This window comes from Pithys albifrons, chromosome 4, assembly GCF_047495875.1.
Source record: "Pithys albifrons albifrons isolate INPA30051 chromosome 4, PitAlb_v1, whole genome shotgun sequence".
NCBI lineage: Eukaryota > Metazoa > Chordata > Aves > Passeriformes > Thamnophilidae > Pithys > Pithys albifrons.
This window is the reverse complement of record NC_092461.1, coordinates 57,688,390-57,702,905: the sequence shown is the minus strand read 5'-3', so window position 1 is coordinate 57,702,905 and position 14,516 is coordinate 57,688,390. Positions and strand designations below refer to the sequence as shown.

General features: G+C 40.1%; 1 protein-coding gene across 3 annotated transcripts in view; it reads right to left on the bottom strand.

The window, feature by feature from the left end:
- Positions 1-14,516, bottom strand: part of PAG1 (phosphoprotein membrane anchor with glycosphingolipid microdomains 1) — a 115,876-nt gene that overhangs the window by 28,530 nt on the left and 72,830 nt on the right. The window contains exon 1 of one of the 3 annotated variants that reach the window (XM_071554291.1): positions 8,876-8,947. The exons of the other annotated variants lie outside the window; for them this stretch is intronic. The gene's annotated coding sequence lies outside the window, so the exon portion shown is untranslated. Of the gene's footprint in view, positions 1-8,875; positions 8,948-14,516 lie in introns of those variants that run through there. 3 annotated transcript variants of the gene reach the window in all.

Genomic DNA, 14,516 nt, shown 5'->3' with positions numbered 1-14,516 from the left:
CATGTTTCTCTGTGAAGCCAGTGTCCTACTGGACACCTGAGGAGAATCTGTTACCTTACTCCCTGTCTAGAAAGCTCCCTCTACAACTTCAGACCCAGCTCAGGCACCACTGGGCAGTGTTATCTCCAAATGCCCAAAGGCTGATATGGACTAAACTGCTCTTGCAGGCTGTCAGACAAGCGTTGCAGAGACTGCGCACGCCATAATCTTTCAAAATAGTTCATGTTTCTGCTTTGTGAAGCAGCAGAATAATGAGGTTCTGATCTAATTCCCGAGTGTATCTACTTTTACGGAAATCATAGCTGGCTTATCTCAAAGGATGTGTGTGCTCTATAATGCAAAAATAGATCTAAGAAAAACTGAACAGTCCCAAGCCATTGGTCACTTTCAACCTCTTCCAAACCTTAACATCTCTTAAAGGGAAACAAAGTCTGTCTGAAACCATCTATCCATGGCATTGCAGAAAAATTAAAAAAGGCTCTTGCACTAGCAAATGCTGATCTACATCACAATCTGCATTCATAATCCAAGCAACTCATTCATGCCTTGTCAGACCACGTCACCTCAAGGTTAACATATTCAAAGTTGACCTGACCTCTCCTTACAGTGTTTCCTTTCTATTCCTACTAGAGCTTTAGCAAGTCCACACAAGCCTTCAGTGCAGGCAGCCTCTCCTACTCAAAAGGAAATTTGAGAAAGTGGAAAGAATCAGGAAAGTTGTATGTACAATTAAGCATGTGTATTCAAGACTTTGTTTCAAGGCAGTGGAATAGTTTCTATTAAAATGGTGGTGAATTTCAGAAAATAAGAGATGTCACTAGCATGGTTTTCTAGCAGGCTGTAAAACTAGATTTTCAAAGGAAGGTGAGCATAATTGCATGTGAACGTGATTATGTCTCCATGAAACACAATCTGCATCCTGGGGTTAATACACATGCATAATTATGCACCCAACTTGTCATGTAGCTAGCACAATTATTTCACACATTCACAAGCTCTTTCTGTGTATAAACCATACACTGAAAAATCTCCACCAAAAGTAGCTTCTATTATAAAACAGGCCTTGAGCAAACAGGTTTTTAAACTAATAACTTAAAGCTCACAGATTCATTCCACAGTGCCTAAATGTTACCCCCATTCCACTACCAGCCGTACAAACCTCCCCAAGCACAAGCAGGGAGCAGTGGAACACTGAGGTCACGGCTCTCAAATGCAGAGCATCGGCTGGGCTTGGCCAGCTGCTGAGAAGGAAAACGATAATGAAGCCTCTGTGCAACAGCTCCTCGAAACAACACCACATATTTTCCCCAGGCTTTAGCAGCCAAATAATGACTGTTTCGAATGCAACAGCAGAAAAGCTTTATCTGCTGAGTGACCATGCCAAAGATTACAGCTTAATTGTAGCATTATGTTCTTTCCCACACCCCCACAATATCCCATATTGCTTTCTGGCTGCAGTGGGGTAATTAGACCACGATTACTGCATACTTTAGCGCATATAGAAATGAAAGCTGTCTTTGTGAAGTGTTTTCCAGCTCTGACACAACGACTCCTGATAGCTTTGCTTTTCCTGGAACTAGATGCTCTTTCATATTAAACGTAGCCTGTTTATAACTGCACTTTGCTGTTTATGAAATTCTACTGTGCCAAGTCCCTGTTGGTCTTTGCAGTGCAACCACATTTCAAACAACCCTTTTCCAAAATCAGGTAGTAATAATGGAAAGAGAGAAGCTTCCCCTAGCCTGGGAAGTGGGCACACATAGAGATTGCCCCAGTCATCTGACCTTCTAAAAGACCTCTAACATCCACAGCAATCATACTTTTTCTCACATTGGTGTTTCAATCAGGACTATGAAACACAACAAATAGACAGTACTTTTCCAGAGGCTTTTTGCAATTTCCAAAGGGCCCTGATCTTATAAAATTACACAAGATTGCAAAATATGCAGCAGCAAAACATAATGCTCTGATTGTCCCCAGTGAAATGTAACTTAAAAAACCCCCCAAATTGAAACTTCTATTTAAAATGGGATTTCTCTTCTGGATATTTTCATCTCTAAAAACAAGCTTCTGTTCACCCAGATGCTACATGGTCCCACCTGAGAGATCTCACCTTTGTTCTCATCGTAGGAGCAGACTAAACGATTTCCACTGATACTGAACTTTTAGACTGCTGAAATGCTACTATTTATAGTAAGATTAACTCTATATAAAATGAGAAATTTAAAAAATGTCTTGTATTCAACTGTCGGAACGCTACAGCATTTTAATGTGCCTTGAGTGAGAAACCCCGCAACATGAAGCACATCAAAATCATCCCAATTTTGAAAAATATAATCCAAAGAGTTTTAAATCTAAACAGCCCAGATTACTGAGTGCCCATGTTAGAATATAATCAATAGATATAAATGTCTGCAAGACAGGAGTGTTCCAGGGAAAATAAGTAATGGTCCTTGGAGGTAAAGCACACATTATGTCAGAAGGGCCTGTTATATTTAAGAATAAATAATCCTGAAGGAAATGGAACTAGTGAAAATTTAGCTTTGTGATATCCCATAGAAGACAGTCAGCAGCCATTTCACTTAATGACAGACCAATCTGAAGAAAACAGGGTTCAACAATGTGCTTTGTGAAGGTGAAGAGCTATTTCAAGCCCAAATTTCTCACTTCACTTTAATTGATTCTATAAGGTGATTTTTAACATTTTAGCATTTGTATCTTATTAGGAATGTCAGCTTTTCTTAAACATTTGGTGTATATATGCAGAGCCCTCTTCATTTCTGGAGATGATTCCTGTCTTGAAGAGTTTACTTTTTACTGAGGTAAGACCAAGGCAGTACATGATGGAATTCCTGTATAAAAAACTTCCTTTGCATGAAAAAATGTCCAAGATAAAGAAGGATTTGGTGGTTCTTGAAGAGCTCTTTGAACTTGTCCCAGATACCTGGTGTTCCCACTCAGTGCTGCATCTACATGATCTTCCTCTTCTCCTTCAAGCTAAAACACAGCCATGTTGTTCCTTAAGGGTAGGAGCCACCTAAACTTCAGTCATCTGAAAATAATCTAAACTGGCTGCCTGTATGCTCTGCATAGTCAGTGAAGACTAATTTCTGCCTGCGGACAGAGGGGTACCTTCACAGGCAGCTGTGAAGCTCTTACCTAGTCTCTTACAGACTAGTGAACTTTCAGACACCTAGAATTAGGAGACAACATATCTATAAATCATGGACAAAAGCAAGGGAGGTTAATGTGTGGTGACCTGCTGGAAAAGGTCCTCACATGCATTCCTTGGAGCTGACCTCTTTGGCTGACACATCAGAACAGACCATGTGGCTAACTAAGCCTTCGGACAGTGGGAGCAGCACTAACAGACCCCATCTTTTCACAGCCTCACGTTATTGCACAAATTCATTGCAATTTCTCTCCAAGACTAGTATAATGGCATCATTCTGTCCTTTCAACAGGAAGCAAGCTGTGGTAAATGAAAACACCACTTGCTTTTGACAGTCCCAGCATATCCTGTGGCTTCACCTCCCCAGAGATGCCCTGCTTGGCACCTGCAGAAGACAGGGCTAGGGAGGCAAAATAAACCCAGCAGTTTCCTGCCCCTACACACCAATGTCCCTCCACAAGGAGCATTTTTATTCACCTTCTCTCCTGCTGTGGAGGGGGAAATATAAGACTCTGGACTTGATCCCGATAGACCAAAGCAGCAGAAACTAATCATGAGTCCTGCAGGAGTAATCTGCAAGCTGGGTACCCCCCTTCAACACACCCAAACCCCTCACTCCCTCATCATGACACACAGCAAATACAATTATAAGATTTAATCAACTGCAACTAATGTAATTCTGAAAGTCTTCACAGCTAATGAAAACCAGGTCTTCCCCTTCTCGATTAAATTGAGATGTTTGGTTCATACACTGTGGAAAAGAAACCCTCCATAAGGCTATGTATGAACACTGAATTTACATATCCAGCCTGTCACTTGGGCTCTTTATGTTGGATATTTAATGGTAGGAAACTATCTATGAAGGGAAATGAACTTCACAAAATAAATACTTTCTCACATTGTTTCAAGGGAAATCTCCAGTCTGAATGTCATCTACCAACTACCACTTTGTAGCCTGAACTTGGTATAAACAGAGCATTTCCCGAACATGAATAAATCATAATCCCTAGTAAAACATTCCTCTTGCATTTAAGCAAGAATCAGAAGACAGAATTTGGCCTCTAGCTTTGTAAACTTGAAATTTGTTGAATAAAAAATTACTAAAAAAAAATCCTTTTTTCTCCTTCCTCCAGTCTGTTCTTTTTGCTGCCTGTTGGCATCAGTTTTTCTGCAGTTTAAGCATCACTAATGCTATGAGACTTCCTCTGTTTCTGTGCTTTCCCTCATTACTATCATTAGCATTATTTTAGCAGGAAACTCTACAATATGAGCAGCACTGCGGAAAGAAAAATATATCATGCATCCTGCAAAAAACAGTTTTGCTACTACTTTGAGTTACGAGCTGCCAAAGCATGATGACAGAGAGGCAATGGCTGGTGGCAGAACAAGCAGAGGATCGGTTCATGCAATCAGTAATCAGCCTGGCTTTGCTTCTTCCAGGTTTCTGCTTTATGCTGACCCAAATCATTACATTTTCTCCACAGATGGGGTCTTGTTACAGTTTTGAAAGAGAAGAGTAAGAATGTAATTTGATGAAAACCCATAAAAATACAGGATATCTGCTCTCCAGGGACAGCACAGACAGTCACGACAGAGCAGGTAAGAACAGTCTTGCACTGGTGACATATGAGGGAAGAGCAGATAGCAAGCTCAAAACCTTTGTACAACTGATGAGCAGTAGGCACATCTCCCTCACAAAACAGCTGAGAGGAGTCTTTCAGCTGTACAGATGTGTAGATGTGACCACAGCCTGGACATTTGTACACACCAGAGTCCTGTGCCCACATCCATGTGCATGCTCATCACAAAAGCAGCTACTGCCTCCACTCTTGCATGGCCAGGAAGCCTCCACCTCTACCATCCTCCTGGTATCTTCACGCACCCACTGCAACCCACGGAGCCTCTTTCTTCCTTCCACAACTGCCTCCTCCACCCTTCCAGAGGCCATGCCATTGTTGCCACAGTGCCAAAGCTTCAAGAGCTGTCATCAGTTCTGCACCCATCTTGAGGCTCGGTGCTTTTAGCCCAGAGCACTGCCACTCTGGCCAGTAACTGAGTATTTCTCACCCTGGGCAACATTTTTGGTTTAGCACTTCTCCATTGACTAATTTTTCTGTCATGATGTACCAATCAAATGTAGTCACACAGACTCCTTATAAAACTATGAGTACTGATAACAACATCTACTGATTACTTTGGTTATAGCCTATTAGTATCAGGATGCCCAAATGGTGAGAAAAAACAGGGCATGTCAGAAATACAAAGAGCAGATGGCAAGAAATATATGAAAACACTCTCTCAGAAAGAGAATGAAAGGACAGGAATTAAGCAATGGGAATGCCTACCTAAAATGTGGTAAATAACCTAAATAACCTTTAGCAGCATACAAGATACAAACATATACATGATAATGAGATGTCAGCTCAAGAACATATACACCTGCAATACACCACACCCCTCTCCCCATACCAAGTAATTGCAACAGCTACGTATCTTTTACAATTTTCCATTACAGCACTGTTATAACACCCTGTCCAGGTCCAATTTTCCTTCACTAAGCAGTCTGGATTTCATCTGCTTTATTCTTTGAGAAATTTGCCATGCTCAGGTCTGTTGTAATACCCTCTGAACATGGCTCATTTTAAAGGATAAACTAACATTATATAGTGAACAAACCTTTTTTATTCTTTTGCATCACTTAGGGAGACAGTTTTATTGCAAAGCAATCTGATTCTGCAGAAGGAAACAGTTTTCAAAGAAACCATTCATAAATACAGAGGAAGAGGATTAGTTAGTGAAAGCTGAAACACAAGTTGATTTGATGGCAGTGATAGTAAATTAATTTTTCCTTTTACTGAAAGATTTTCTCGACTAACAGCCAGTAAACTCCTTGAAGAGCAAAGGTCATCCACCTCTCAGTTTACTTAGATTCAATATCAAATTGATGCACTACTTTCAGAAAAGCAACCATGTCATCCGTTTAGAGCCTTTTTGAATTTTCAGCTGACTTGAAACACATGACTGTAGATCTTACTTTGGGGCAGCTGCTAAACTACTTGCTTTGCTATGTATTTCCATGAGTTATTCAACCAACAGGAGAACTGCAAGACTTAGTTCGTCTGGAAGAAAGCAAAAACAGCAGAAAGACTCATCCCTCTACCCCATTTTCACAAGTAAAAAAATAGCAGAAGGGTGCTAACAGATATTACGTGGGTAAGAAGAAGAACTAGATTGGTAACAAAAAATTTATTCTTGGCAAATCCCTCATTTTGGAATGGTTACACTCAGACATGTACTGACCCAAATAGATCATGGCTCCTATCACTCTCTAGTGCACGCAAACAGATAAAATGCTGACATGCATCAAAAAGGTTTGGGGCAAAAAAAAAGCAAGTACAATCTGCACGGAAACTGCCAAAAAAAGAAAAAGCACAGCAGCTGGTACACAACTGCTAATAGGCAAAGACAGCACTGCTGGCAAACACAGGTGAAGCGAAGGGAATGAAAAGGCAAAATGATGTTGAGAAATTCAAAGGCCAGCTCAAAGGGATGAAGATTACCCTAGGGTAGCTACTGCTGTCTCAGAAGGACAGTCATTTGAGCCATTTCAGGGCACACAAGTTTATTCCACTGTTCCGGTGCTGCTCAGTGATCAAGCCTCAGGGCCACTGACTTCCCCTTGTGCAGCTTTCTGAGTTGGCTTGATTGCCCACCCTGCCATTCTGTGGCTATGCAGATAAGGCAGGAGGATTGGGATCCACCAAATCCACAGTGCATCTCACCAGCAGAGTTACAGAGCACAACGCAGCAGTAACATGGGCAGCAACTACATTTTTCTCTCCTCTCTCCTTCTCAGCCCTGCCATATTTTTTTCATTTTCTATCAACAAAGTCCCAGGCAGCACTGCAGGCTCAGTGAAATGTCGCAGTTGTGACGTGATGGGTGGGAGTCAGCCACCCATCAGATGTGTGACAGGCCCAAGTGTGTCTGCCTGTGAGTGACATGCCTGAGCCTCCTGTGTTCCCAGGGACTACCAGGCAATGGAGCCTCATAAGGCATGCAGTTGACCAATGCAAGGGGATGCTATTTAGTTGCCTAAACACTGGCAGCTAGAACCACTTGTGTTACCCAAGGTCATCCAAGATATCAGTATGTTTATCCAGATATGTCCATAGAGTTGAACAATTTGAAGCATGAACTGCAGGAGACTTATGCCCTTCTGGAGTGGCAGCTGGAGGCCAAGGGGAACAGCCTATGGCATTTCAAACAACACTCAATACCCTCCCTTTTCTGCAGATAAAATCTGAATCTGGATGTGGTTAGCAGACATGGCACAGGATCTACAGAAAACTCTCATGCTTCTCCAATAGCTATTGAAGACTATGAAAAATGTACCAGGGCATCTCAAACGGCACCAGCTGCTTCTGTGTGAGCAGCTGAAGGGGGCTCTGATCACCACAGACTATCACTGGGCCTGAAGGTGCCCTGCAGGTACTTGCCTAAATTTAGTTTTCATTTGCACTTGAATCTCACACCAGTAACATCATGTTAACTGTTACACGGCTACAAACATGTTCCTTTAAAATAATTTCCTACAACACAAGGCTGAATGCTCTTTGCCATAAATCCTTCTCAGAAAGCTGTAAGAATTTATGCAAGGATGAGAAGTTTTAGTCTTAATGTCAAAAAAACACTCTTCTCCAAGTAGAACAATGCCAGAGCATCACACTCCTTCCTGCTGGCAGGACAAAAAATTAATGTCCAGATTTTCAAAAAATGTTCACTATCATAGACCCTGTAACAAAACAACGCAAATCTAGACATAATATGAATATTCAAGAACCCTCTGCTGGAACATCAATGTGTGGGCTCATATCAACATTGTGTTAAATGTCCCTGTGCAGCTACAGAATACACATGTAAGCATAAATTAAGCAAACAACTGTCGAAAGACCTCTATTCAGAAAAAAAAAGTTCTCCTTTCATGATCATTTTTAAACAAAGTGGTTTCTTTCCCTGTAATTTTTCCCTGTTAAAATTTTATGTTACTGCAAAGAGGTAGCATGAAGGGAACTTTTGACCCAATTTTGTTCCCAACTGCTCTTTGTATAGTAACTGGAGGCAAACCTTGTTCTCTCTGCAGTATTACCTGCAACTCTAGGTTTCCTTTTATTTAATGCAACATTAACATACAGATATACAGACTAAAATCTTCTAACTTACGTTACAGGCAAGTACTTGTCCAATTAGTTAATGTAAAATTAGAATAAATAATAAAGCCTCTTACTATCCAGTTAAAGAAATCAGCAACATTTATAAAGCTAAGAGAAAACATAGAGACCTTAAAAATACAAAAGTATTCCTGCTGCAACAGAAAGTTTCCAGGAATTTCAAAAATTCTAAGTCAAGTCATGGACTTTTTTTGTAGGCTATTCTTGCTTTGTCTTTAACACTGGTGTGCTGCTATTAAAAGAATAGCTAAATGTCCTGCAGATAGTGCTGAGGACTAGTTACTATTTTGTGAAAGTAAGTTGCAACTTAAATGTCAGGCTTCAGAGTAAATCTGATGAGATCGAGTCTCTCTTCCCAGAGTAAATCTATTACACTTCAGTAAATAGATGAGATATAAATAAAGTAGGAACTCTGCAGAGTTTAAAACAGGCATTGCCACGGTATTAGCAGGCTTACAGCAATGTTACTTACCAGTATTTGTTTTAAAGTCTCATCAGGCTCGAACTGCTGAACATTTTGTGTAAAACCATCTGCTGAACAGACAGAATCGATCTCCGAGTGTGTCCTGCTTGGTTTGTAAATTTACCTACTGTGACTAAGTACATAACTCATTATTAAAAACAGTCAGACCTGGTCCTTCCTGAGGGTAAACTAATGTTTCTCATCATCCTTAAAAAAACATGCACTATGAGATAAGGAATAAAATAAGGCATTTAAATAAGAGCTGTTATTTGAAAGGCTTCCTCTCATGGCCTGAATCAACATGCAAACGTGGACTCCCAATCATCTTCCCAAGATAATTATAATTCATAATTGGCACTTTAAAGTGTTTTCACAGAGCTGTGCAAATACTGACTAATTAGCTGCACCAGAATCCTGTGGTGTAGGTGAGCAGGTACACTAACCCCACTCTTACATATCTGATAAAACTGCTGGGGAATAAAACCCCAATGCTCACCTGCTGCAGGGGATGAGAAGGGGGAGAGGTTTCCAGCCCCATGCCCCTTGCCCAGTCAACACTGCTCCCACTACCACCATTTTACCTCTTCTGGAGAAGGAATGAGTGGAGCTGTATGCTAGCAGAGCTCTGGAAATGTGGACAAACCTTAGTTCATCAGGTAAAGTCCTGCTAAGCAAAAGGTCTAGATATTCAAACGTCAAAATAAAGCCAAAGGATTTGATGCAACTACATGGAGTATTTACATGAGGGTGGTAGCAGCCTCTTCTGCCAAGAAACACTCAAACAATGATGTACTGAACAACTGAACAAAGTATTACACTGGTACTTGTAACTAAATAGTACAAAAAGAGCCCTATGTGTACAGAGTAAGACACTCGTTTACTTAAAATTCAGAGAAATCTTATGCACTGTGTACCCAAAATTAAGGGGGACGACAGTGTGGTATCACATTAGAGCCTTCAAGAGACTCTACCTTCACCGTGTAATAAAACACACACAGCAAGCAGTATCTTCAGTCTACGAGATGGGTCTAAAAATGTGCTGAAGATCCTTGGAGACCACAGCATCTAGGAAGTCAAATACACCCTTGAATATATCCTCCATGAAATCCAGCTCTTTAATTAAATTGCCTGTAGGAAAGCAATGATTAGTCATTAGTGTCTCAAGTTTTCTGGTTTAAACCAGCAAACACTAATGAGGCCTTTATTCCAGAGCTTTACTACTAATCATCACATTTTGGATGACAAACAGATCTTTTCCAAATAATTGCATTATCACAAGCCTACAATGTACACAAGATACACCAAATGAACCATTTCTATTTGATGTCATCCTGCTTTGTCTGTTGAAGTAATTGGTTACATGTTGTGTCTAATTTCAGCTACAATCTTTTTAAGGCAAAGATTGTGTCCCTGTGGTTTTGTAAAGCCTCGTTCACAGTTATAATGGCATATAAATTAAATAAATGAGAAATCATGAACTGTGGGAATTTATTCTGCATTTATCAGGAATTCACAAGTGAGGATTTACATATTTTTAAAATTGAGTTTTTAAAGATACTATCTTCCAGAGATCTGGTTCTCTCCTCTCTTTTAGAAATCGTCAGAGGCCTTTTAGCTCAACTGCAGCACTATTTAGGTAAAAATAACAATAGAAAAAATAAAGTTAGTGTGGTGACTGGTTGAATAATAAATCCAGTGTTACTCCACTCTGAAGCTCATTCTTCATCCTGGTTCATGTATAACTGCTTCCGAGACAAGCAGTTTCCATCCTGGTAAAGAGCATTAAGATGATGGTATTTTAACTATTTCATTAATTATCTATTCTGAGCAAGGCTAGACAAAACAAATAGTAGGAACAGAACAAAACTGCCTTAGTGAGCAAAATCCACTTAAAAATGACCAAGCCAGAGAAGTACAGATTATGTGGCTTGTGCTGCAATATGAAAGGGCAAAAAGGGCTTTGGTACTCAGAGGTTTGGGGAATCACGGCCACAGGAAGAAACACACAGTCAAAGTGACAATTTTTATCTCAATATAAAAAGATATTCACACAAACAATCATTCAGCCTGCTCTGGGGATCTGATGAGCAGCTCGAAGGACCTCAGGATTCTGCTGCTCTCTCACACGTGGACCTGGAAAATTAGTGGAAACACAGGGTGACTTTGGTCAGTAAGAACAAAAGACAAACACTTGAGTGAGTGCTTCTTTTCAGGTACACCAGTGTGCACCCCCAGGTAAATGCAGCAATAATGGTAAAATATGTTGGCTGTGTTATTAGAAATGTTAATTGTCCTGGCCAGCCTTCTGCCCTTAGAGGCTTGCAACTCCCTGTGCCTGTAAGGTGAGGGGTCTGGTCCCCATGGCCCAAGCTTGTAATTACAGATGGACATTTCCCATCCTTCAAGATGCCAAGCCAAACTCATCAAACTTGTAATTTTTCTCATTTTGCTTTTAGGTTAACAAAACTAAAACCTGTAAAGGGACAGCATGGGAGATCAAGTCTGCATTCTAGGATGGAAAACGCACTCATTTGCACAGAGTTAATAATATGTCCTAAAATGGCCATTCACCCTGAAAAGGCATTAGCATGTAATAGCAGCTGCTCATCCTCTGAGTGCAGACAAATGTTGGAAAGAGGTGCTGAGAGGCTTTGTCCTAGAATTACATGTCACTGGTTTAAACATGATGTGTGCAAATTATTTTAATTCCCCATATCAGCCTGGGACTGAAATGGTCTTACACTGGTAGGAGTGGTGCAAATGTCTTTCCCTGGTCGGGGTGTTGTTTGAGAAGAACATGTACAAACCTGAATGTCTAGAAAGCCTTACCACAGAATAACATTTTAAAAATCACCCCAATAAAACAGCTTTGAAAAATACTAGCTAGTAAGGACAGTTTTTGACTGCAAGTCTTACATAGAAAGATCCAATTACTTGCAAGTCTGAGCACTGAATGAGCAAGAACTGTTATTTTTGAGATAAATATTACAGTTCAAATGTCACAGACTATATTAAAGACATTCAAAATTGACTCTGAGATTTAGAAAGAAAAAACGAAAAGACTTACACTGTTGTATGAAGGTTGGTGATGATCACAATGCTAATGACCATTAAGAGAAATACAAAAATTCTTTTTTTTAAGCATCATTATCTAGTGGCCTTGAGTGCTAATCAAAACAAGGACTATAATGCCTGCTTTAATGGGGTTTGTCTCAGTAATGCTCCTAAATGGAATAAACTACATTAAACCCAGACAAACTACAAAGAGAGATAAATGGAAAAATAACACACTGGAAACCTAAAGATTCTTTTAATCTGCTATTAACTATGTTACCATCCATGGCATTCACAGTTAACTGTGGTTTTGTAATCCATTTGTTGAACTGTATAACTAAAACAGAAATGTTGCTGTCCTTCTGTTCAAAACAACAGACTAATTAAGGCCCAAATTAACCCCCAGAATGGCTGGTCTGGCAAAGACTGTACTAGAACTGACTGCATATTTATTTTCTTCTTTAAAATTAAGGAAAGCAGCTTCTCTGGAAATTTTTCTCAAAGTAGGGGGAATCTGGTCCCACTGAGTCATAAGCTGAGCCTCTGTGCACCACAAGAAGGATGTCGTTGGCAGACAAAGGACCCCATACACTCCCTCACCAACCACTGCCATTCCCCATAGCTCCCGTACTGCAGGGATAGCCACTAACTGATATCTACAGACTTCAGATCATCCTCTTTATGTTTACAGGAAGGGGCACTGAATGCCAGGAAGATGAATTCACTGCTATCCTCCTCCTCCTTGTTCCTTTGGCCTTGCTCATCTTTCCTCTGCATATACTGGCCCAACGCACAGACATGCTGAATTTCTTCAGCTTGATACCTCAGAGGATCAGTTACATTTGAATTTGTCAAAAGCAAGTAAATAGGTTTTCTGATGTATTTATTTTGCTGTATCTCGCACACTGAGATGGGAGGATCCACAGCAGCTGAGGGGAATGCAGACTATACCATTTGGGCAGATCCTGCTGAAAGCGGTGACAATTTACTAATAAAGTCACAGCCAAGGTACAGATGTAGTGACACCTTTTTGTTAATTTAGATGCCAGAATGAAATATATCCAGGAGTCCAGTCTTGGAAGGATGGATTAGCTCTTTCATGGTATATACAAAATGTAGGATCATTCATCTTATCTTGAAGAAATTTTCAATAAAGGTCCTTAAAACTGAAGCTGTAGCTCAAGGAACATAAAATTCATGCTGTAATTAATGAGTTCCTTTCAGAATTACAAGAAAAAAATTCCTGTGGTTTTATTGCTTTTGTAAAATGGTTTTTCTCCTGCTCTCAAGAGACTGCAAAAGGTCAGTGGTGTTGAATATACATGATTTATAAAGTACTCTGGGATGAGAAGTGCTGTGTAAATATAAAATATTATTAGAGCACACTCTCCTTAATTCACATACACTGAAATGGAACTGGCTGTGCCGCAAGAGCAAAACTCAGAAACCAAGTCAGTCTGATGACAGTAGCCTGTCTAAAGCTACTGACAGTCCACAACATTGCAACTATAAATTCATCTCACAGATAGATTTATCTAATGCTGAAAGTTATTACTGTTCATCTAGAATCAGTTATATATATAAATATATATGAATGTGAAGACCATGTTACCTAGAAATGACTCATCAGGCAAAGATCATGACTGCTCTGTACCACAATGAAAAAGTGGTTTCTGAAGCAGTTGTAGGCACAGGAGCAGCCCATGTAGCCTGTCCACCTTTTGCAGAAACACTGCCTTACGTAAGTCTGTTCTCAAGTATATGCCAGGGATGCTTGGTATGCCACAGTCCTCACTGCTATGTAAAGCCACATTCACGTGGCACTTTCAGCCTCAAAATATTCATCCTATTTGTCCGTGGCTTTGATAGGGGCTTCCATGTTACCCTTCCACATTTGAATCTTAAGATTTGTTCACTTACAGATATATCCAGAGTCTTCCTGAAGAGCAGTCTCTCACAGAACTGACCTACAATGAGCCAAACAGGACTCCCGTTCCCTCTCAGGGAAGCACAAATTATGCTTTCACCACCGCTTTTTGGGATTGATTCCAATTTCTCTTTTTCTTCTGTTCACAGTGGTTTATAACACTGCAATAAATAATCAGTTTGAAGTAGGTTTCAAAATATTTTAACAGCTGGGGCAATGACATTCTTACTCCAGTTCACCATAAATGGAAGAACTCCCATTCCCACCTCCCAAAGATGGGGATTGCAGATCATATTCTGAATTCTTTTCAAAATCCAGGCCAAAAGATATCACCAGCACAGTCTGTTCCCTTTCACATTATTCTTACTCTCACAGATTCTTTTATTTAATTCCCTTCTGCCCTGAAGTTTACACTCCCCATCCAAAAATTTTTCAACTGCACTCCCTTTTTCTTGAATTCCCTACCTTTCATCAGCTTTCAAATAATGCAATTTTATTATAGAAGAATGATGCTATGAATGCAGCATTAGAGAGTAATGTGTTCCTACCTTTTCCCCTGTGATAAAACACAGAATATAATTTTAGATCCTTTGGGGAAAAAAAAAAAGGGCACAATACAGCACTTTAGCAAAAGTATGTGAGCTTCCTACTTTTAAAGGAAAAAAATGA